This window comes from Suncus etruscus, chromosome 3 (assembly GCF_024139225.1).
Source record: "Suncus etruscus isolate mSunEtr1 chromosome 3, mSunEtr1.pri.cur, whole genome shotgun sequence".
NCBI classification, from domain to species: domain Eukaryota; kingdom Metazoa; phylum Chordata; class Mammalia; order Eulipotyphla; family Soricidae; genus Suncus; species Suncus etruscus.
This window is the reverse complement of record NC_064850.1, coordinates 118,716,775-118,743,348: the sequence shown is the minus strand read 5'-3', so window position 1 is coordinate 118,743,348 and position 26,574 is coordinate 118,716,775. Positions and strand designations below refer to the sequence as shown.

Below are 26,574 nucleotides of genomic sequence, written 5' to 3'. Positions count from 1 at the left end.
ACTTTGATCACATTTATATTCATGTACAGTAACACTACACAGGAAGTCAACCCAAAGAGGGCCAGAGCTCCTTCACTAAATCCATAACAAGAAGAGGCAGGAAATGGGAATGCACAGAAGTTTCTTGTGACCAAATGAGAATGCATGGAAGTTGGGTTTTGTTTGTTTGTTTTTGGCTTTGGGGCCACACCCAGTGATGCTCAGGGGTTACTCCTGGCTATGCGCTCAGAAATTGCTCCTGGCTTGGGGGACCATATGGGACAACAGGGGATCGAACCACAGTCCATCCTAGGTCAGTGTGTGCAAGGCAAATGCCCTACCACTTGCACCACCGCTCCAGTCCCATGCATGGAAGTTTCTTGTCACTTAGTGTAAGTCATTCCCAGAATTTCCCCCCTGTGGGGAAGGGAGGTCTTGCCCCCTCCATCCTCTGCAGACAGGTGGCATAAACCAAATAAAATCTCTTATCTGAGCTGATACATTAAAGGTTAAATGATGGTGCACTATAAACACTAAGCTCATTTTCACTCAAAATTTTCTTCTTCACTATAATAGCGGCAAAGTAAATATATACACATTGGGTAGGGTAAACATACAAAGCATATCCCTTACATAAACACAGTAGTTGTCTTAAATTACCACAGCCAAAGTAATCACATTCTTAAATCCTCCTCTAAGCACAGTTCATTACATCCTCAAAGAAAGGGCTTTCATTATAGCTGTTTATTTATTTATGCTCCTGAAAAGAAATAAAGAAAACATATCTAATTCGGGGACTCTCAAATCATACTCTCTCCCTCTTGGAAACACAAATTTACTGTAGGCACTGCTTCCCTGCAACAGGCCTGTTTTCAAAATAGATGTTTTGTGCAATGAGTGAGTTAGAGTTGAAAGCTGGAGAACAACATAACTCCTGGTGGAGTATTCTGATTCCAAACACACAGGAAGAGTCTGTGAGCTCAGAGCTGGTCAATCCCCTTCAATGCTCTGGTTTTTGTTTGATTGTGGTGATTCTTTTTCTTTTCTCTTTTTTTCTGGTTGCTGACGGGTAGAATTCTATATCACAGGAAGAAGATATAGTCTGATCTTATCAGGAGTTATTTCTCTCAAGTTGTTTCTTTCATTTTCCAGTTGGTTCCAACCTAACCTTATTTGATCAAATCTGAACCTTCTTTTCTGTTGATTCACCAAGATCCAAAGTCTGCAGCGTCCAAAGGTTGGAAACACCAGAGATGGGCTTGCTTGCAGGAACTCTTCCAGATTCCCTTCATTAAAAATGAGATTTAGGAATGTGTTCAAGAGCTCAGTGGAGACAGTGATGCTGGTCTTTGCTACTATTACCATCATTTTTTTCTTTTCTTAGTATCATGTCAAGTTCTGAGTGTCTTACGATGGTCAAGAAAAGCTGAAACTTAATGCATTTTTCCAAAAAGTCACAAGTCTCAAAAACAATGGATTTCCCTCCCCTCTATCACTGGTATTCTCAGATCAGAAGGGATATATAAATAATCTTATTAGAGAGTTGGAGATAAATTTAAGGGTGACTGAAGATTATATTATTCAATAAGATGAATTTCACTATTTAATTCAGTACTACTCGGGACTGAGGCAGAATTTCTTCTGTTAGAAAAAAATTAAACAGGTATTTCTGAACTTCTCAGTAAGTGATAATCCAGTAGCTGAGAAACATTATTATAGACATATGGAACAAATTACTATGTAATTGCAGAAGGATTATTAAGACCTATAGGTTAATAATCTTGAACCTCTCTAATGTATCTTGGGGGAAAGTAGAATTTTAACATTAAATGATGTAATGTTCACTAAAAATTATTTTGATGAATGAGAGAGCAAGTTAATGACCTTAATGTTTGGTCTGTTTATAGGAAAAAAGGGAAGGATTTTGTCTGTTCTATTTTGTTTTTGCATTACATGACATTACATATACAGTCTTTCCCTCTCTGTCATTATAAAATCTGATGATCACTGAGCAGCAAGGAGCAAAAAAAATAGTCATCTTTTATCTCAATTTTGACCTTCCATTTGGAAAAGCAGGAGGCTACTTCTGGCCAGTATTTGTTCAGTTCTATAGCCTTCTGGAAGAGACAATATCAATTTCATAGCAAAGCCATAACCATTTATCCCCATAGTAGTAGAGCAGCTTTCTGGATGAGAACATAATCAGAAAAAAGTCCTTAGGTTGCTCTGTAAACCATCTGCCATATTCAGGTTTTATAAAATATAGCAAGCTCCCTAAATCCCCTCTCCACCCTCAAAAGAGAAAGGCTTGGAGAGGGAGTTCAGAGGACTGAGTGCAGTCTCTGCAAAAGGAGGTCTTTGGTTCATCCCCAGTAGAACATGGTCTCCCATGTTTTGCACCCTGGGTGCAAGCTCAGAGTCCCCAGATACACCTGTGCCCCCACCCAGTGCTGCCCTAAAATAAAAAATAAAAGAGAAAATAAAGTAGAAACAAGTTTCTGAGATGATTTAGCATCAAATAACTATAAAACAATCTTAATTTTAGGAAAAATAAACAGTAACTGAGATTATAAAAGTACTTACAGTACAAATAAACATGGCTTTCTATTGGTTTGCACATCTTCCTCTTCTTGTTTTAATATATGACCAGTCCAGTGAGGAGAGATTTACTTATTTGGTTTATTGACAAAGTGCAGTTCTAAGTTTCTGAAAACACTAAACATTCAACAGACCATCTCACTAGGAGAGCACTGCCATCATGACCATTTCACAGATGAGAGAAGCTAAGGGGGAAGTTGGAGTGGAATTCAAGCAGTCTCTGACAGGATTCGACTACCCTAACCAACAGTTGGGTAGATAATAACTTCCTTTCTCTGCCACAGTGACTGTCTAAAAGCTGGAGAGACAGTTCAGGTGTTAAAGTGTTTGCCTTATGAGTAGTTAAACCCAGTATTATTCCCAGCACTCATATGGTGCCCCCAGGCACTGTCAGATCAGACACTTGAGCTCAGAGCCTTGAATAAGCCCTGAATACTGCCAAATATCTCCTCCTAATTTTTAAAAGTCTCTAAAATGTAGGTAACTCTTAACCAAAGAGTACTATATCCTAAAAAGATAGATTTCCATATCCATTTCTGCACTGATATCACAAATCACACTTTGGTATTCTGTCATTCATTAAATACGTGATTTCTTTCCTGAAAATCTTTTGTATAAAATATAGATTGACTTGGGGGTCAGAGTGATAGTACAGCAGATAGGGCATACGGCTGACATGAGTTCAATTCCTGTCATTTATATAATCCCCTGAATACTGCCAGGAATGAACACTGAGTGAAGATCCAGGAGTAATCCCTTAGTACTGCCAGATGTGCCCCCCCAAATAGTTTGACTTAAATGATAAAAGATTCTTTTATACAGGTCTGATGAAGAAAATGATTAGATGACTAAGATATATATGTATGCTTATGAGTACATACCATATTTTGTATGAAGATAAATTAACAAATGTCATTTTCTCATGCATGAACATTCTGTGTAAATAAATTGCATAATTAGAAAAGTAAAATTTGCATCAATTTTCTTTCCCCTATTCTAAATTATGTATTGGTTTGGGGTAAGTAACTAAATACAAGAATTAATAAGAATCTTTCACTGTCAAAATAATTGTAAGAAAAAGTAAGAACTGTAAGACCAAGTAAAACATTAACTTGGGTGTCCCTAATATATAAAATATATATTTTACATATATATGTGCTTTATATACTACATTATATACTAAAGAGCCATATTACTTTCAATGTTTATTAAAGACTAGAAAAAAATTTCAATGACATTAAACTATGTCCTCTTGCTAAACAAACATATCCCAGGAGCCCCAGACTTCTCTCTTTAATAATCCCTGAATACTCATTTGAAAATTAATTTAGAGTCCTCATTACATGTGTTCCTATATTCACTAATATTTTTCAGCACATTATTAAAATTAACTAATATTTTATTGTGAATTTTTTCATTACAAAATAATAGAGCTAACAGTTCTTAAAGTATTCTAATTTGAGGGAAGTTTAAGAAATGTTAGCCCTATTACTTTGTAATGAAATGAAAAACCTAAGGTTTGGTAAAAATTGTTCTGTGCTTGTTTGAAGGGTTGGAGGAAGGCTAAATCTCCTACAGTGGCTCTTAAATTCCATGAAGGCTGAATGTGAATAAATTTTGACCTCGCAGCCAGGGGATGCTCTATGCTGAGGTAATTTTATATTCTACTTCAGAGAATAAAAAAAGCTAAGTTAACCATCAATTATTTTAGACTTAGAGAACTCTTAATCACTGCTTTCACCTTGGTGGTACATGTAGCCTCCTGGATTGTACATCCCTTTTTTGGTTTGTTTTTGAACCATGCTCTGCAGTGCTCAGGGATCACTCCTGGCTCCTTGTCAAGGGTCACTCCTGGTGTGCTCATGGAACCAAAACATACCAGGAGCTAAACCTGGGTCAGTCACATGTAAGGCCAGTGTCCTACCCTTTCTGCCATCTCTCCAACTCTGAAATATACATCCCTCTCCTTTCTCATTTTTCATTTCTCTCCTGAAATAGCTCCTCTCCACCTTTCTCCCAGAGTTCCCAATGGAAGACTGACACTCTTCCAACCTTAACAAAAAAAAAAGCCCTCATCACATTCTCTCTCATACTCTAAAATAGCTCCTTAGCATGGTTCTCTTGTCTTCTACCTAACTTCCATGTTTTTTGCACATGCTCTGTTCTGACAACCAGATATTTCTAGGAGTCCTCACTGCCTTACAGTCTGCTGGAAGTGGGAGAAAAAAGCAAGAGGTGGAAGCTATAGTGAGGAAAGGACCTGGGCACTGCCCTCAGAAGCCTGTGGTCCACTTAGAAAATTCACCCAGCTCCCACCTTCTTTGCTTCTTTCTTCTCTTCCTCATCCTGACTTCTTATGTTGATTGCACACACTGATTCATCCCACCAGGCAGAATATTCTCAATGTATTTGACTTGTTTATGCAAAACAAATCAGATTATTATTGTCTGCTTGGAAGGGATTATAACAGCTATGTTTAAAACAAGCCAGTAACAATTAATGTAATCATAAATGCCTAACAATCGTTGGGACTTTCTATTCTAGAAGCAGATGAGTGGATGGGAAGAAAATGAAGAATAAGAGAAGTACTTATGGGGCAGGAGTGATTGAACATCAGATAGAGCATTTGCCTTGCATACAGCCAACCTAGGTTTGATTCCCAGCATCCCATATGGTCCTCTAAGCCTGCCAAGGGTAATTTCTGAATGTAGAGCCAGGAGCTATTTCTTGAGTGTGGCAGGGTGTAGCCAAACAACAAAAAACGAGAAGGTGGGGGTATTGGTGAAGTTTAATGGTCTATGATCACTGGGAATGAGATTGGTGCTGAAACATTGTGTGCCTGAAAGACAATCATGTATAACTGCAATTTCCCTGTGACAATACGAAAACTTAAATTAAAAAATAACAATATTATTTTGTATCATGTCTGCTTGGAATTTTATAAATTACTGCATTAAGCAAAGAGATACTATTCTATATCTTGACAGAGCTTGAAACATCAGACAAGTGGAAAAGTAACTTTCCTTTTCAGTCACAGAATAAATAAAATGATTCTCTGAAGAGTTTGGGCAAGAGAATGATGACAAATGTTCAATTAGATAATTCCAAAAGTAAATAGATCAAGAGCTAGCCAAAGAAAGTAGCTTTATATTTTAGATAAGTGGCATTTTAAGAGCCATACAAATAAATAGTACTTAATAGTTTCTGATATAGAGAAGGCATTCCATAAATATTTACTTACTGAATAATGAAAAAATGAATGCAACCTTTCTTGTTTGTACCAAAGACAACCTAAAGCAAGACATTCTAAAATGTTTACTCATTTTCTGGATCCTTCAGTTCTGCCTTGTTGCTTCAGTCACTTTATGGTGCAGATTTCATTTTCCTGGATTGCCGTAGTTGGTTCCCTTCATTTTCTCATATTTTTCCAGTTTCTTTTCTGTCTTTGACGATTACTCTGTTATTGAATTCACTTGGTTCTATAAACTCCTGTATTTCAAGCACACAAATCTCTGAAATTCTGCTCAGTACCTCTCACTTCCTTGATGGGTTGAAATAACCAGAAAAAGAAATGTTCTTTCTCCTACTGAACAGGTTAGTCAAGTTCAGAGACATGAGTAGATCATGTTCCCATGTAAAACATATCCAAGCTAAATGTCAAAACTCAACTGCTTAACTTGTGCTGGTACTTCCATATAGCACCACATGCCTTAACATGACATGGACAATCTTACAAACTCTAGACTCATCCATGTACAACCTCGGCCCTGGCTGTTTAAAGCTAACCTCTCTTCTCCAGTAGAATCAGTCTTCCTACTGTGACCCAACTTCCTCTGGAGAGCTGGATTCCTTCCTCTCTGGAACTTCTATTATTTCTGATATTCCAAACCTAGAATATTTTTGAGTCTTCCTAACTCTCTGTTTCCTGTACTAGAATTTGTCTAAGCCTTTAATCTGCTTTAGATTTAATTCAAATCTGCTCTCCCTCATCTCTACAGTCTGTGATGCTTTCTGCTTCTTTGGAATAATGTTGTTTTTTTCCCCCTCTCTTTCATATGAACCTCCTGACATGATAGTGTCTATGTTACTCTCTACTTTTCCCTGGCTGGACATAGTCCCTTGACACCAGAGTGAGAGGTTCCTCTGATATGCTCTCATGTCCCTTTAATGTAGTCTATGGTGACAGAACATTGCCAATAGGATAATGGAAAAACTTCTCTTTTCTTGTTTGTTTGTTTTTTGTTTTGGGGCCACATTGACGTTCAGGGGTTACTCCTGGCTATGGGCTCAGAAATCTCTCTTGGCTTGAGGGATCATATGAGATGCCGGAGATTGAACCACAGTCTGTCTTAGGTCAGCTGTGTGCAAGGCATATGCCCTGCCGCTGCGCCATCACTCCAGCTCCAGGGAAGAACGTCTCAAAGATGCCGGGATGAATTCAAATCCCCTCTGCCCCTCATGCATTCTTCCCTGACTCTTTCAATCTGAATCTAGAAATCTAGAAATCTTCTGATATCCTCATTACCAGCACATGCTACTTAGCTAGCATGCTCCTTTTTGATTTGCTTATTTATATAACTGTCTTTTGCCTTTAATGGCACAGTTTCCAGGGTAAAAGGAAAGGGATGATCACAGTCTATGGACTTGACTTCCAACAGACAAGCTTCATTAAATACACGCTATGTAGGCTCGTGGAATTAGTGAATGAGTGAGTGAGTGAAATGCTGATCTAATGAAAGCAAAATAGTTTTCCTAAATACCATTTAGCTAGTGTTGAAAGCTTCAAGCTTAGAGAATGCCTAAGCTTTCCACTGTCACCTAATAAAAGTCTTGTTAATCCTTAATTTGGCTAAAAATAACTTTCAATTCTGATCAGGATGAAAAGAAGAGAAAATTACTGTGAACTATGGTTTCGCTTAGGTACTGTCAGACAGGCAATTTGGGCTCTCAACTTAGTCCCAAATCCTACCTGCTTCTTAGTAGAATTGTGGAATGAGACCCCCCTCAAAGGGGGTTAGAATAGGGTCATATGAGTATGGAGGAAAATGAGAAGTGTCCATTGGGCAGAAACAATAAGTGGATTCATTCAAGATAAAGAACCAAAAGGGAGATTATAGCATATAAATTTATTTACAAATTTCAGAGAATCCTGACCTGCTCTAATTTAACAGATGAGACAATGGAGAGGCAGGCAAGGACTGTGAAAATGCCCAAGTTTAATTAACAAACCAAGGTTTCCTGCCAACCATCTACTATTTCTACTATGCTCCAATGCCTTTCTAGTATTTTATGGCTAAAAACCTGAAAGGCCTAGAGTGACAATGACATAGTAATGATATCAGCACTTGTAAGTAATAATATAAACACAATGTACTCAGCAATAAGGTGTAATAGTCAGCACAATGAATCTACAGAAAAATCAGATTTTTTTTAGTTAATATGACTATTGGAACAATGACCATCAACCTCATATGCAGGTTGGTTTCAATGAGATGTTCTTGGAAAAACGGGCATGAAAATGAAACAAGGATACAACAGTGCCATGTCACAAAAACTGCATCTCACAGCTCTCTGTTCCACAATGATGCCTGGTGCTCTGGTGCTGCCATGTGTACCATCTACCTGGCTGCTCAAATCACTGTAGTGCTGAAGCCTAAGCCATACACAGCAGGCTCTGCTGAAGAGACAGAATGCTGGTCTGTGATTTTGACAGTTGTCACAAATCCACTAAGTTGAAAGGCACAAGCTCTAATGCTCTCTAACTAGCCTAAAGAACATTTATGATTTTTCTGACATTCCAAATGTAACACAGCTATAATTTCACTCTATCTACAACTGAAGCTAATTTGTTTATTTAACAAATATTTATGGAACTCCTAATAGGCACTGGGCATTTACTTCATGTTTAGGGAAATAGTAGTGAACAGAACAAGCAATAATTCTTTCTCTATTAGAGTGTATGCTAATAGAAAGGTAGAGGGTCTAGAAGAATAAAGGGCAAAATTCAGAGAATTTATGCTGTAGAAATGCCATGGATTAAGCTTAAAAATAAGCTACCATACATTTGCAATAAAGACCTTTCTCAAAATGTCTTCTTTTTTACACTGATATTATAAAAAGCTACCCATTAAGATTCTAGGCAGACTTTTTATATTATAACCAATTGTCTTTCCTGATTTACCTTTAACTTCCTTAGTTGCACAAGTGACACCACATAAGAAAAATATATGAAGTATAATCATAAAATTGCAGGATGTCAAGGAATTAAGGAAAATATGACAAATCTTCTAGAGAAAGAAAGGCACAAAAGCCACATTGAGAATACATTTCCCAAACCCTTCTCAGCATGAGCCTTTTAAAGTCAAAAGCATATATTCAAGGGCCTCTCATTTGATCTCTGCCAACACATGCCCTCTACCTTAGCACTATTGGGAGCATCTTCTCAAGCTGTGAACTGGTTATAGCATCTAAGCACCACCAGGTGTGGCCCCAAAAATAAAAAATAAAACACCACAAACCAAAATAAAACCAGCATCTTTTTCTGTGATCATACCATGTTGCATGTTTGGTGTAGTGAGTGCATGTGTGTTGCACAAGTGTACATGTGCTGCACATGTGTCTGCATATATGAATGGTGTTGCATATACATGAATGAATTATGGTGTGTGATTGTGTGTGAATGTTGCATTGTGCTATATGATGTGTGAGTATATGTGTGTACTGTAGCACATGCATACATGCAGGTGAATTCATGCAGTACCATGTGACAAATGCACACACATGAGTGCATTATGGTACCTTGTGCACACGTCTGGTGCATACACACACATGTAATGTGTGGGTGCATGTGTTATACATAAATGTGAGTGTGTGTGGTTCATGTATGTGTGGTGGAGTGAGTCTGCAATCCACCACCTCCTCCCGCCTACTTGCTACAATGGAAAAATAAAATTCACATTCAGACTGTGCAACTACAGGGAGCAATTCAAACAAGACAAAAACTTGTCTGAGCACCAACAGGATGTGCTACATTTTCCTTGTACAGCTTATGCAATTTGCAGATCTTTGGCTTAACAAGGAGTTGGTGATTTGCACTAAGAATAATGAAGATGAGGACAACTTGCATCAAATTCTAAACTGCACACACAGTTAAGACAGCCATGCAATGGGGACTACTACTGTGCTCCTTTTTAATAGAAGGAGTGGGAGCTCTGAACACTGCACTGATGAGTCTCTAACCTCTCCTATCCCACAATGGACTGAGCCAGGACTTACCTCCCACAGTCTAATGACTGTCACTTGTCCTGCCAAATGGGCTTTGTCAATACAATCAGCTTCATCCTAGTTCCAACAACCTGAGTTACTTCAACACTTTCTTTCTGTTTAGTACATGCAAGACAGTTATACATTATGCCATGTGCTTTGACACTGCCAATAAAAATTGACACAGGGTTACATTATTTTTAAAAATTATACTTAAATAACTTAACCCCCCAATTTTTTTAGTCCATATGTGCAAGAAGTTAATAATATTGAATCAATGAATATCATGAGTATCTATAATCAGATTAAAGTGCTTAGAATATAAAAATTCTCTGGGGGAACTAACACTAAAATTCATAAGAAATGGTTGGACAAAGGCATCTTTAAGGAGGAGACAGCACTTTCCAAACAAATGGAAGCAGAGATAAACAGATGGGACTATATTAAGCTGAGAAGTTTCTGCATCTCAAAGGAAATAGTGCCCACAATACAAAGGCCACCTACTGAGTGGGAGAAATTATTCACCCAATACTCATCAGACAAAGAACTAATATCCAAAATTTACAAGGTACTGACAGAACTATACAAGAAAAAACCAACTAACCCCATCAAAAAATGGGGAGAAGAAATGAACAGACACTTTGAAAAAGAAGAAAGGCAAATGGCCAAAAGGCACATGAAAAGATGCTCAACATCACTAATCTCGTCAGGGAGATGCAAATCAAAACTACTATGAGGTACCACCTCAGGCCACTGAGATTGGCACACACAAAAAAGGAAAACAAGCAGTGCTGGCGGGGATGTGGAGAGAAAGGAACTCTTTTTCACTGCTGGTGGGAATGCCGTCTAGTACAACCTTTATGGAAAGCGATATGGAGATTCCTTTACAAACTGGACATTGAGCTTCAGTACGATCCAGCTATACCACTCCTAGGAATATATCCGAGGAACACAAAAATACAATACAAAAATCCCTTTCTTACACCTATATTCATTGCAGCACTATTTACAATAGCCAGACTCTGGAAACAACCAAGATGCCCTTCAACAGATGAGTGGCTAAAGAAACTGTGGTACATATACACAATGGAATACTATGCAGCCATCAGGAGAGATGAAGTCATGAAATTTTCCTATACATGGATGTACATGGAATCTATTATGCTGAGTGAAGTAAGGCAAAGGGAGAGAGAAAGACACAGAATGGTTTCACTCATCTATGGGCTTTAAGAAAAATGAAAGACATTTTTAACAGTAACTCAGAGACAAAAGAGATGAGGGCTAGTAGGCGCAGCTCATGACATGAAGCTCATCACATAGAGTGATGAGTGCAGTTGGAGAGATGACTACACTGAAAACTATCATAACAATGTGAATGAATGAGGGAAGTAGAAAGTCTGTCTCGAGTACAGGTGTGGGGGGTGGGGAGGAGGGAGATCTGGGAAATTGGTGGTGGGAATGTTGCACTGGTGAAGGGGGATGTTCTTTACATGACTGTAATCTTACAACTATAATCATATTTGTAATCATGGTGTTTAAATAAAGATAATTATAAAAAAAGAAATGGTTGTCATTTAGGGATAACTTTAATTTTCTTTCCTAAATTCTTTATTCAAATAAATTTCTACCTTCTCTGGACTCCCTAATACATTCAAATCATATCTCTATTTGAGCCCCAGGTAGAGTCACATCCGACATGCTGACTGATATCTTTTCTGAAATCTTGCCAATTGGCTATTAAAAACTCATATGGGGCTGGAGAGTTAGTACAGCAGGAAATACAGTTGCTTGGAATCCCAGGCAGTACACATAGACTTTCTAAATCCTGATAAAAATGATCCCTGTTCATACAACCAAAAGACAGCTCTGAGCACCATTGTGTGTGACCCAAAGACCAAAGGATTAGATTGAAAATAAAACCCACAGCCATTCTTTTGAATTATTTTTAATAAACTTTATTAGACCTGATGCTAGAATATAAAACTTCATAATTCCTAATTGCTTTATAGCATTTGCCATTATTTATGCTTATATTAATCTGTTGCATTTATCAGTGGCAGAAAAAAAAACCCTGGAATGAGCTACTGAGCACTCCCTCAATTGCACATCTGGGATCTCATGGTAGTAATTATAGGCCACAAAGAGAAGCATTTTTACTACAGCTATCAGCAAACACCACTAATCCAGGCTAGCTGTTTCGTTGACTATCTAGAGTCAAGAAAGTGATGAAATAAGTTGTTCGTGTAGATTAAACTCAAAACTCTTTAATCACATAAAAGGGCTGCAGCATAAATTATAATCATTCCAAATAGATTTGAAAGGGAAGAGAAAATAATGGTATTATTTAAGAATTATGACATGCATAGAATTTAATAGAGTATTGCATATTTTATTGCTTGTAAAGCCTGTACCACTTTCATATCTTCAATATTTTTGTAACTTATACTTCAATTGAATACACAAAGGTGTCTTATTCTCTGGATGTGTGGATGGGGTTGGCGAGCTTCTATAAGAGGATTTTTGCCCAGAATACTGCCCTTTGGAGTAGAGGGAAGACTGCTGCTGGTGTACAAAGAGAGAAAGGAATGAAAGGTCTGTAAGAAAGATGAAGATGAAGACTGACAATACAGCCTTCCTGATGATTAGTGAAATTAAAAAAATAATTGAATCAGCCTCAGACAAAAGAACGATCATGGAGAAACTTCCAGAAACCTGAGAGAGTCTTGATGAATGGGCAGAAGCTACTGAGAAGGCAGTCGGCCGGGGGCTCCTGGTAGTAAATTTAAGAGAGACCCAAAAAAAGCCATAAAATTACTAAGAAATGTTTGTAAAAGAAGAAAAAAAGCCTCAAAAATCAAGAAATGACTGGAGAGATAAGATATACTATGAAAAGGAACACAGTGGTGACAGACCAGGACAAAACCTGCTCCTTGTCCAGAAATCACTGGTTGCCAGGCATGATGCTTTGATAAGATATCAGAGCTGGAAAGAAATCTCCAGAAAAGTAAAGGTCCTTCTCCTTGAACACCACCCTCAGTAATGGCCCTCAACTCAAGCTGAGGGACTTGGGGATTTGAAAACAAAAATGAAACCAAAACTCTCTGGAATGAGCTTTCCAAAAAGGTACTGATGACTATACATCCATGACCCCGAGGACATCCAGTGTCCCTCAGCAATGCTTTCCTTTGCTTCTGGGGCTCCCTGCTCTCTGGCCTCTCCTATATCTCCTAGATAAAACTGTGTCTACTACACAATCTATATTCTCTGGCAAATCTTTCCAGCAGTGTGAAGACCAGAGAGTGAATCCAGTCCTAAAGTTTTTACCAGTCCTCATCTCCCAGGGCAGAGACCACCCCCCCCACACACACACTGACCCGACAAGTCTAGAGTAGTGTTTAGGGACACGTGTGTGCACAGTCCTGGATAAGAAAAGAATATTTGTAATATCAGGGCCAGAGAAATAGCAAAAGAGTAGGGTGTTTGCCTTGCACACTGCTGATCCAGGACAGACCTCGGTTCGATCCTCTGGAATCATATATGGTCCCAAAGTCAGGAGCGATTTCTGAGTGCATAGCCAGGAGTAATTCCTGAGTATCACCGGGTGTGGCCCAAAAACAAACAAGCAAAAAGAATATTTATAATATGAATAACTGAGGCTGTTCAGAAGACCATGATGTTGGTCAACATGGAGACCTCAAGCTTCAGTATAAATGTGTCCCTTTAGATTTCTCTTTATTAAAGTGGGGGCCACTTTCCACACATCTGGGGTATCCCAGAGAGAGATGGGATGCCCTCATAGCATCATCAATAACAGCTCAAGAATGAGACAGTGCATTGTCAATAATAGTCATTTCATAGTAAAGCCCAATTTTAAAATCACATTTAAATTAAGCTTGCATTTTTTCCACTCTATTTTAACTGGCTCCCCTCCATAAAAAAATGCATACAATAATGTGTTACATTTAATAGCCCTATGCGTTACTAACTAAATTCTTGCTAGATTTTGGGGGTCTAAGTAGGGGCCAAGGGTCCTAAGAAATAGTACCGTAGAAAGGGCACTGACTTTGTACAAGATTGACCTGGGTTCTCAGCATCCTATATGGTTTCCCAAACCCTGCCTAGACAGAAAACCAATTATGTTAATCATATATCACTATAGGACTCTATTACCACTAACTTTGTAACTTTTAACAATAACAACAAAATCCCGAAACAAAAGTCAGAGAGATAGTACAGTTAGTAAGGTGCTTCTATTGCAGATTTAATCATTAATATTGTACAGGGCTCCCCAGTCACTTCCAGGAGTGATCTATGAGAGCACAGTTCCTGGAGTAATCTGAGCACCATTGGGAGAAATCCAAAGAAATATTTCACCCTAACTTCACCTCCCTCTCCCCCTCCCCAAAAAAATACCCTCACTCCTTTATCAGTAAACAGTTTCTGTGGGTCAAGAATCCTGGAATAGCATTGACAGTTCCTCTGATTGGAGGTCTTTTAACTGTATTTAATAGGTCAACTAAGAATCTGGTTTTATCTGAGGCTGACTGGGACAGAAGCTTCTTTCAAGTTCACTCATATTGTTAGAAGAATTCAGTAAAACTGAAGCTTTATTTGAGAAGCCAAGATGTACTGGTTTTGGCCAGAGGCTACCCTCAATAGACAAAGGTCACCTGCAGTACTGTGTTGGAAGACATGGGGTATGGTTCCCCTAAAACAGCTTCTTATCACATTAAAATAAGCAAAGGACTCTGAAGCCATATGGATACGAAAATTTCACAAAACAAATGTCTTACATGTCATACATGTCATCATGTTTACCCTATCACATATGTCACATGTTTTTGGTCAGAAGCATAAGATCCTACCTTCAGCCTCAACATGAATCCTAGTGGTTGGAGACTTACGTTTCTTACATGAAATGGGAATCAAATTATCACACAAATTACCCAGAGAAAACACTTCTTGGCATCTTTCCCCCAAATATAAAAAAATTAATTCAATAGGATATATGCTCATCTGTATTCATCACCATACTTAGTAATACAATAGCCAAAATATGAAACAATCAAATTCACATATACATATTAATTGATCAAAAAGGTGTGGTATATGTACAGAATATAAAACTATGCAGCTCAAAGAACAAAATCATGCACTTCGCAGCAGCATAGATGAAACTCGAGGATATCATGTTGAGTAAACTCAGCCAGAAGGAAACGGACAGACACAGAAAGATAAATCTCATATGTGGAACTTACAAATACAAAACAAGGTACCGTATTTATTTGAGTATAACGTGCAGAATTTTCTACCAAAAAAAAAAAAAAGAAGAAGAAAAAAAAAGAAATCGAAGTTTGGGTGCGCATTATAAACAAGGGTTGGGGTGGGGTGGCAGTGGTGGCTGGTCCAATGAGGGCGCAGGCGAACTGTAAGTTAGCACTGCGCCTTTTCTGGGATGCAGCCGCGCACTGTACGCTAGGGCAAAGAAAGAAACAAACCTCAAGAAACCTGGCCTGTCTCTTGTGACATCCTGGGTTAAAACATCGTGGGAAGACATACCAAAAGAAATGATCATCAAGAGTTTTTTGAAGACAGGCATCCGCAATCAAATGGACGGCACAGAAGACGACCTGCTGTGGAATTCAGACTCAGAAGAAAGCCAAGAAACTGGAGAAACAAATGTTCCTGCCAACTGGGACACTGATGAAAAATTAACTCAAGAAGAATGGGAACAACTCTTTAGTGTATCTGATGATGAATCTGACTTTGAAGCATTCTAAATAAATATTATTACTGGTAATTTTATTTTGGTATTGTGTTTATAACATTTTAAGTTGTCAATAAATGATTTTTATCAATGGCCACACGTGTTCAACAACTTTTTTTTGTCAATTACAATGCTTGGTGTGAAACAAAATTTTATACCGATTTTTAATAGAAAATTAGGGGTGCGTGTTATACACAGGTGCATGCTATACTCAAATAAATACGGTAACAACAAAGGGCCAAAAGGAACATATCAAAGAATTTATCTGTACAACTAAGTTGGGGGAGAGTATGTTGAAAGGGGGGATAATAAGGGATATGAGTACAGTGGGGATGGTGTTGAAATTATGTGCATAAGAACCCAATTCTAACAGTATTTCAAATCACAGAATCTCAAATGAAGGTTTAATGATTCCTATACCACTGTCTACTATTGGGTTGATACAAGAATCAAATGTGTGGTGACATCGGGCCAAGACAGACTGAGGAATCTGCCCCAGACATCACAGTCTTGCCAACAAGTTGAGAACACTCTTCTACTCTTCCTCCTATAGCCCAACTTGAACAGGCAGAGATTTGTCTATCTTTGCAACTATCTGCTCTTTTTTGTCACTTGATGTGCAGCTTCCCTGTTACTAAGATACCATGCTGGATTCCTAACACTGTCTAACAGAATTCCCAGAACAGAATTTCAACAAAAAACCTTATTTTTCTCAGGGTGCTGGTGAGTGGCAGTCTAACTCCAAGACATTGGCATGGTTGGTTTCTCCTATAACCTTGCCCCTTGGCTTGTAGATAATAGATGATATCCTCCCTGGTGCCTGAGATCTTTCTTCTATAAGAATGCATGTTGGTGGTATGAGTGTTCACATGCTCTTATGTTACAAGGATGCTCATCACATTGAATTAAGGCCCAACCCAATAGCCTTACTCCTACTTAACTACCTCCATCAGAAAATTCTAGTGTTAAGGCCACACCATACAAACTGGGGGAGGGTAGTGGTCACAGTTCATCAGAAATGCTGTACCACCAGTTAGATTCACTTGTCTGCTGTCTCTTTAAAATGATTTACCAGTTCTTGGACAGAGATGTTATAACAGTCAGAGAAATTGGCCTTGTATATGCAGATCTGGGTTCAGTCCCTGGTATTCTGAAGGAGAGCTGAGCCCACTGGGAGTGACCTTTGACTACAGATCTAGGAAGAAACCATGAACACCAATATATGTGACTCCAGAAAAAAAAAGGAAAACAGAAGGTGATTCACTCGTCTTAACTGTAATAAATTATGTGTTCATGTGAAGCTTTAGCTCTTAGTGACAAATATGTCCTTGACTAATTTTCCATCCTTTATGAGGAGAAACTATCAAACTGGAAAGCAATGCATATTAGTTTATTATTTTAAATGATGCTCATATCTTAATCAAATAACTTTTGTCAAATTCAAGATAAGACTCCCATTGTAATAGATATTTACTTTTACTCATAAAATATAATTTATTGAATCCCAAATACAAAGTTACTTGGTTTCCTCATGAAAGAGAAAAATATTTAAAGGAAAAACATTATTGGGGATGTATTATATAAAATTAATATGTAGATAAGCATTTATCATATTTGCTGTGAGAGTTATGAAAAGTTATGATACATGCCAGGAAAGTATGGAAAGTGTCTACATACGCTTGTGGGATGGAGAGCAGAAGTTCATTAATGTGGGATTGTGAGGCTGTCTCAGGGATGGGGACAGTTCACAGAGGTTTTAAGAACACAGTCAGCCAGGCAAGTGTAATGAGGGAAGGAGGAGTTGTTTGGGGCCAGAACCAGAGCAAGTAGACTCTAGAGCATTTGAGAAGCTGAAGATCAAATTCAAAGCACAGAGAAGGACAGAAGAACAGGGCCCTTGCTCATGGCAGTCACACAGAGCAGTAACCAACACTGCGTTCAAGAAAGCAGGCCCCCACACAAGGTATCAGGAAATGAACAGAAATCTTAGGCTTCAGTCCCATCTCTGCAACTTGCTAGCTCTGATAACTGTGATGTGACATTCCAGCTTTGGAGAAAGCTGCAAAGAAAGTTGTGGCATCTCAGACCAAAGCAAATACTATATGAGTTGAACAAGGTGAAGCGTTTAGCCTCTGGCATATAAGTCCGAGCTTGGCTGATATTAGCTTCTCAGAACATGGAACAAGTCCCACACCCAGATTCATTCTTTCTATTACTACCTGCTTCAGATATGCATCCGAAGAGAATGTTAATAGAAAAGATTTCTTGATGAAGGATCTCTAATCAAGAGAGAGAGAGAGTTAATTTGGGGAAAGGTGAAATTTAAAGAGTTGATGTGCTAGCTGTGCTCAAAATCCAGGTGTTACTCTGCTAAGAAATAAAACTGTGCTTATATAGTTCACGTTTCTATGTCAAATATTAAAAGAAGAAAGAAAAATAAAACATTTAATGAATATCTGATTTTCTTTTTGCATTTTTTACCCTTTTCCTACTCCTAAATGCCTGAAACATTTTGGTGGCCTCAGAGAAGGTGGGAACTGTTCCATTTTATGCGACAGAGTTAAACTAGAGAAAAGAAATACATTAAATAAATTGGGCCAAAGTCATTTAATCTTCTTCTCACACTATTTCAGCTTCTTGGGTAGATGAGAGGGTGCCGCTTCCTTTTCAGCTGGCTGCATATATTCACAGTGATACGAAACCTTCCATTATTATATTGGCATCTGGCTCAGACCCAGGACATTTACTAATTGCACAAACTGTACAGGATTCATCTTCCAATCAAAGAGGGATGTGGATGCCTGTGCTCTATCACTGGGAGATTTTTGCTGGAAGAAATAGGTCTGAAGGAAATGTGGAATATTGAAGAGAAAGGGCAGAGAGCCACATGGCTTACCACGATTGAGGGTATAAGAAATAGAACCAAAGGAAAAGAAAGCTGAGAAAAATCTATCAGGCTTAGAAAAATTTATTTTTGTTTACCCTTTGAAGAAAGGACATGGAATCCTGGAGGGGAAAAAAAAAGAAAGGACATGTTTTTCTATTCCTCAAAGGCTGTGGGGAACTTTTTCCTCCAAGTTTTTTGCTCTACTAAGAAAAGCACTCAAGGATTTCTATCTAGGCGGTTATGACTCAGGTCGCATCTCTCTTGACAATCAAGGGCAAGCAAACACACTACTGCAGTTCCTGCCAGTTTATTGATCCACAGGCTATCTCCGAAACTATCAGCCATTAAGCAACAATTTTCCATGAGCTTCAGGTTATAAAGAAATAGATAGGAGTCCACCTCATCCCATAACTACTGTTTCCAATGATTCATCTTCCTTCAGATGACCGACACGTTAACAGAGCATGGCAATCACTTTATATCGGGTATCTGTGTAGGAGATTGCTCTTTGTGAGATGATCCCAGAGTCTTAGAAGGATAAAACAACCTCATCACTGATTTGAAAGACACAGGGGATTGGGAAAGATACAGTAAGCGTTGCTTTAAAATGACTAGAGGTGGGGCTGGAACAATGGTATGTATTGTGGGTAGGGCATTCCCTTGTATGTGGATTCAATTCAAAGCATCCTGGGAATATGGCCCCCTGAGCACTAGTTGGAGGAATTTTTGAGTGCAGACTCAGGAGTAAACCCTGAGCATCACTAGATCAAAATCAAATTAAAAACAAAACAAACAAACAAAAAAACAACTCAGGCACAAGCTCACTCCATTCAACATTTATGTTCAAACAAAAGAATATTAAACATGTCAAAGAAAAAATTCCAACTTAAAAAAGTATACTAAGGCAGCTGTGCCTGGTGAGAGCCAGCGACAGCCACATTCTAGTGATTTGACACATCAGTAGTTGAACATGCTTTTTCTCCTCCCAGGCACATTACACCTGCAGCTGCCAATTTGTTCATACTATAAAGACCCTGGCAGAGCTGAAGACCATCTCTCATCATTCCCCTAATCTGTCGAGAATCTAATCATCTAACAGTTCAGAAAATAAACCTACTCATGGACAGGTGTAAGAAACAAGCAAATATTACAAAAATGATACAGGAGTTTTGTTAAGATCTAAGATTAGAGCATTAACTCTTCATTTGAGAAAGGTGTCAGATGAGTCTACAAAAATTAGTTGAGAAAAGAGTACATAGTCCATCTGCTTTACCAGGAGGCTGTTCTCAGAGTAAACAGAAAAAAACCCAGGTAACTAGGGTTCTATCGAACTAGAAGTAATAAACACAAATTCTATTTTGCCAGGTGTAGTGGGAGAAAACTGGGCAGAAAAGATGTGCACTGAAATTTTATGTCACCTGGAACTGAGATGTTCCAGAGAAAAGTCAATGATTCACAAAGCTGACAATGTTCATTATTACTAGTAGAATCATTCATCTATAAAAATATATGGCCTATCCAAACAGAAAATGAGCTTTTTATAAAGGCTTTTTTGAGAGAGCAGAACTTTATGAAATAGATATGGACCAGACCGCTTATTAGTGGGAAGCCTGGTACAGCTTCTTTATCTGACATTTATTTTGCTTGTTGGTGTAAGGCTGCTAAAATTCAGAGACAAACTCCCAGAAGTTCCTGATTCAGTCAAAATTAGTAATACAGACTGACCATAATACAGTTATGATGAATTGGGATCAGAAATTGGCCTACTCAAACTTCTACAATTGATATTTTATGTGCAAGTTCTCCAAATCAGAGTCAATAACCAGTTATTATTAGTTATACATATATGATTCACTAAATTATTAAAACAGAATTTCACTTTTACTAGTACATTAGGGTTATTACCATCATCTAACCTCATCCCAAATCCATTTTATTGATCTGAAAAATAGAGGAATAAAAAATAGTGACTGCTACCACTAAAGAACTCATAAAATATGCACATCTCTAATTAATCTTGTCAATTTGTTTATACTAATGGGGTCCTCGTTATATCAAGTGTTAAAAAAAACTATAAGTAATCCTTAGATCTACCTACCTAAACAACAAATTAGACTGTCTCCACAATAATGTCCCTTAAAGCCTAGAAAAAGCCATTTGGTCATGTGGTCATTCTCCCTCTTCTATACTTTCAAATTCCACTACCCTAATCCTGCTAGGAACAGGAAACTACACCACTGCCACTGTTGAAATGGGTGTGAGATCACTTGTATTCTCTGTCAAATCATCTGTCCATGTGTATTGTAAAATTGCTCACAGTGATGAAGTTGAGTCTCCAGAGAAGGCCAGGAAATGTCTCCTTCCAGCTCTGTGATACATATTACACCTGGGCCAAAAATAGCTCCACCATCTTACTATGATCACCACATTTACCCAGTTTATCTCCTGAAAGTTTTTATTGTGAGCCTTCCTTCTCTTTCAGTAGCAGATCGACCCAGCCCAAGGAAGTCAGAGGCAGCAGAATGTTTTATCCCCCCAACCATCCATCTCCCACTGCTAACCCCAAACAAAAAGATCTGCACACACTCAACTGTGAGCAAACACATGAATGCCAATGGAGGCCAGTGGGAGGGAGCTTTTTGTACCATGGGTGGGGAAAAACACAGTGTGTGAGATTCAGAAAATCAAATGCAATGCCTATTTGCAAGTGGCTGCATACATTAATCTCATACATATTTCATTGAACAAGTTTGTTGAACTATCTGGATTACTAAAGAGAAATTAAGAAATGGCACTTATTTGTATCATGGACTTTTTAGATCACATTTTAAATAATGTGATTTTAGTCACAATGATTTATAGTCCTCTTAACAGGGCTTCATGCATACAGGGCTCCAACCCCACAACCTCCATCAGTGCCCACTTTCCTCTACTGTAGTCAAAGTCCTCCCCTCAACAGATGATCCCCACTCTGCCATCTTTCGAACATAGTAAGTTCAGTTCTGTAGATCAGTTCTCAACTATTTGAACATCTATTAGGTCCTTAACTAGGCTTCTTTATATCCTACTATGAGTTAGGTCGTTCTGTACCTCTTGTCCTCCCTCTAGCTAGTTTTGATCCCCTCGTAATAGTGTCAAATTTCACTATTTTTTCTTTTTTTACAGCAAAGCTCTTGTCCTACAATGTGTATAACAGATCCACTCTTTTGTACAATCCTTCCTCTATTGAAAAAAAAAAACACCATGGCCTTTTCTAGTTGTTTAGGGTAACTATTTTCATAGAGCTTAATCATTAAATGATTCAACTTAAAACAATTGTGTTCTCATCAAAATAAAAACTTTAATCTCTTGAGGATTTTAAAGCTTCTTGAAACTCCACAATTCTACATCATCTTAGTCTGGGAGACCTGTGGAATGGCATCTCCCTCCAGTGTTACACAGTTTCTCCTCCTTTTCTGATAAATAAAGAGTGAGAAAAAGAAAAGAGAAGAATTTTTCTTTGTTTATAACAAAATGCTTTTCATCCAACTCTTTTATTGTACTTGAGGAACCATGATTACAATAACTTTGATATTGGTGGTTTCAGTGTACAGCATTACCATATCTTCATCTTTATAAAGTATCAGAGACCCTCCATCTCTGGATTTATATCCCTCAAGTGCATCTTTAAAAATGAACCATCTTGGGCTGCAAAGATAGTGCAGTGGTAAGGCGTTTGCCTTGCATGCGGCTGATACAGGACAGACCTTGGTTTGATCCCCGGTGTCCCATTTGATCCCACAAACCAAGAGCAATTTCTGAGCTCATAGCCAGGAGTAACTCCTGAGTGTCACTGGGTATGGCCCAGAAAAACAAAACAAAACAAAAAGAACTATCTTAGAATAGTATTGGAGATATAAACACATTATTAAGATGGTGAAGAGGTTCTGTATCTGCCATACCCACTTCCAACTATTACTAGCATCTTGTATTTTAATTTGGAGCCTTTATTTTCACTAATAAACTGATATCAATATGTTGATGTTATTATTGTTACCATGTTTATGCAGATTTCCTTCATTTTTATTTTAGATTTTTTACTTTAATTTTTACTTTAATGTAGAGAAACATTAAACATGATTGCACTCAGATATTGTGTTTTCTCAGACTTTCTCAAATTTTGATGACTGCACAGCCCTTTTGAGGACTCTCTCAACTGATATTTGCCTGATGTTTACCTACGATTAGACTGAGATCTGTGGAAGAAGTTCATGAAGGTAAGCTGTCATTTTTATTGTATCACACTGGGATTTCCTGTTCTCAACATAAATTACTATAAAGATACTGACCTTGATCTTCAAGGTAAGATACAGTGATGTATCAGTTTACTATAAAGTTTGTCTTTTCCATTCCTCTTTCCTCGTTTTTCACAAGAAAGTCACTTTGTATAGACCTTAATCAGTGAGTAATAGTTTCATAGTTTACTTTCATGAAGGCAGAGTATCTACATGAATGCTTTTCTCTGCATCCTCCTATTGGGTACCAGGTGGAGATGAAGCTGGTGATGTTAGTTCCTGGGTGAGTTCATGACCATGTCCTCAGAAGAATGGACAGCAGAGGATAAGCATGTATGGATTCAAACCATCTAAAAACAACTTTGGGGAGTTTACTTCATTTATTATGGGTCAGAATGGGATACTTATAATGTGCCTCAGTCAACCAGGTTAGGGGAAAGCAGGGTGTGAGCTCGGTATGATTAGGGGATTTAGGGAAAGGAGGGTATGAGCTCTATGTGATTAGCTACAACCAGAGACAACCCTGGGTTGGCTATTGGTACCCTCCTGCTCGAATATCTTTCTAACTCCTCATAGATTGATATTTTAAAATAGAAAGGAGTGGGTATTTTTTATCATTACTCTGGGTCATGAGTGGAATAGTACCAAAAGACCCAAATATATAATCACCCTTATCATATAGAAAAATCACCTTGGGAGAACTATAAATTAATGATACAAGCCATGGTTTCTGCTTATATTTTTCACATCAGTGGATCCCTATGAAATGGTCATGGCCATTATTTCTTTGTAATAAGTTCCCTTCACTTCTTTAGGAAATGTTGAGGAGGATCCTTCATTATTTTCTTTCCCAAAGTGAGCAACACAATTAGTTCACTGTTGACTGGTCATGTTTATTCTGCCTCTTCATCCATTAAGAGGCAAAATGTATTTTCCCTCCCCTGGCATTTAGGCTAGTTCCCAGATGTGTTTGATGACTAGATGAATAGGAAGGCAGAGAGGAGATGGGATGTCCAGGTCCTACAGATGAGTCTCTCAGGAGACTTAACAGTTTCTTCCTCCTTTGCCTACTGGAGTTGTGCACAGAAACCACTGTCAACTGCAACATCTGGGATGACAGTGTCTTCAGCCAAGTCATTTGGTTGCAGCGGACCAGGTCTGGCTGAAGGAATAGCTAATACCTGGAACTGTAGTTACCCTACAGGTAACCTACAGATTGTAAAAAATCATGAATCTCAGGTTTTGTTTTTAAAGAAATGTTTTGGGTTGGTTTGTTATATAGTAAGGAACAACTACAAAAAAGTGATTAAATTAATTTTTTTCTTTTGACAGTTCAGATAATGTGGTTTAAAAGAGCACAGAGCCATCTGGGATTTCTCCATAGCACCAAGTTTTAGAGGTTGTGCAGTGTTGTGTATGTTTTTTTTTTTTTTTTTTTTTTTTATTTTTTTTTTTTTTTTTTTTTTTTATTTAAACACCTTGATTACATACATGATTGTGTTTGGGTTTCAGTCATAAAAGGAACACCACCCATCACCAGTGCAACATTCCCATCACCCAAGTCCCAAATCACCCTCCTCCCCACCCAACCCCCGCCTGTACCCTAAACAGGCTCTACATTTCCCTCATACATTCTCAATATTAGGACAGTTCAAAATGTAGTTATTTCTCTAACTAAACTCATCACTCTTTGTGGTGAGCTTCCTGAGGTGAGCTGGAACTTCCAGCTCTTTTCTCTTTTGTGTCTGAAAATTATTATTACAAGGGTGTCTTTCATTTTTCTTAAAACCCATAGATGAGTGAGACCATTCTGCGTTTTTCTCTCTCTCTCTGACTTATTTCACTCAGCATAATAGATTCCATGTACATCCATGTATAGGAAAATTTCATGACTTCATCTCTCCTGACAGCTGCATAATATTCCATTGTGTATATGTACCACAGTTTCTTTAGCCATTCATCTGTTGAAGGGCATCTTGGTTGTTTCCAGAGTCTTGCTATGGTAAATAGAGCTGCAATGAATATAGGTGTAAGGAAGGGGTTTTTGTATTGTATTTTTGTGTTCCTAGGGTATATTCCTAGGAGTGGTATAGCTGGATCGTATGGGAGCTCGATTTCCAGTTTTTGGAGGAATCTCCATATCGCTTTCCATAAAGGTTGAACTAGACAGCATTCCCACCAGCAGTGGATAAGAGTTCCTTTCTCTCCACATCCCCGCCAACACTGTTTATTCTCATTCTTTGTGATGTGTGCCATTCTCTGGGGTGTGAGGTGGTATCTCATCGTTGTTTTGATTTGCATCTCCCTGATGATTAGTGATGTGGAACATTTTTTCATGTGTCTTTTGGCCATGCGTATTTCTTCTTTGTCAAAGTGTCTGTCCATTTCTTCTCCCCATTTTTTGATGGGGTTAGATGTTTTTTTCTTGTAAAGTTCTGTCAGTGCCTTGTATATTTTGGAGATTAGCCCCTTATCTGATGGGTATTGGGTGAATAGTTTCTCCCACTCAGTGTGTGGCTCTTGTATCCTGGGCACTATTTCCTTTGAGGTGCAGAAGCTTCTCAGCTTAATATATTCCCATCTGTTAATCTCTGCTTTCACTTGCTTGGAGAGTGCAGTTTCCTCCTTGAAGATGCCTGTAATGTCCTGTAGTGTTTTGCCTATGTGCTGTTCTATATATCTTATGGTTTTGGGGCTGATATCGAGGTCTTTAATCCATTTGGATTTTACCTTTGTACATGATGTTAGCTGGGGGTCTAAGTTTAATTTTTTGCAAGTGGCTATCCAATTGTGCCAACACCACTTGTTGAAGAGGCTTTCCCTGCTCCATTTAGGATTTCCTGCTCCTTTATCAAAAATTAGATGGTTGTATCTCTGGGGAACATTTTCTGAGTATTCAAGCCTATTCCACTGATCTGAGGACCTATCCTTATTCCAATACCATGCTGTTTTGATAACTGTTGCTTTGTAGTACAGTTTAAAGTTGGGAAAAGTAATTCCTCCCATATTCTTTTTCCCAATGATTGCTTTAGCTATTCGAGGGTGTTTATTGTTCCAAATGAATTTCAAAAGTGTCTGATCCACTTCTTTGAAGAATGTCATGGGTATCTTTAGAGGGATGGCATTAAATCTGTATAATGCCTTGGGGAGTATTGACATTTTGATGATGTTAATCCTGCCAATCCATGAGCAGGGTATGTGTTTCCATTTCCGTGTGTCCTCTCTTATTTCTTGGAGCAGAGTTTTATAGTTTTCTTTGTATAGGTCCTTCACATATTTAGTCAAGTTGATTCCAAGATATTTGAGTTTGTGTGGTACTATTGTGAATGGGGTTGTTTTCTTAATGTCCATTTCTTCTTTATTACTGTTGGTGTATAGAAAGGCCATTGATTTTTGTGTGTTAATTTTGTAGCCTGCCACCTTGCTATATGAGTCTATTGTTTCTAGAAGCTTTTTGATAGAGTCTTTAGGGTTTTCTAAGTAGAGTATCATGTCATCTGCAAACAGTGAGAGCTTGACTTCTTCCTTTCCTATCTGGATTCCCTTGATATCCTTTTCTTGCCTAATCGCTATAGCAAGTACTTCCAGTGCTATGTTGAATAGGAGTGGTGAGAGAGGACAGCCTTGTCTTGTGCCAGAATTTAGAGGGAAGGCTTTCAGTTTTTCTCCATTGAGGATAATATTTGCCACTGGCTTGTGGTAGATGGCCTTCACTATATTGAGAAAGGTTCCCTCCATTCCCATCTTGCTGAGAGTTTTGATCAAGAATGGGTGTTGGACCTTATCAAATGCTTTCTCTGCATCTA

General features: G+C 38.2%; 1 protein-coding gene across 1 annotated transcript in view; it reads right to left on the bottom strand.

Moving 5' to 3' along the window:
- Positions 1-26,574, bottom strand: part of INPP4B (inositol polyphosphate-4-phosphatase type II B) — a 620,782-nt gene that overhangs the window by 518,394 nt on the left and 75,814 nt on the right. The gene's annotated exons all lie outside the window — the stretch shown is intronic.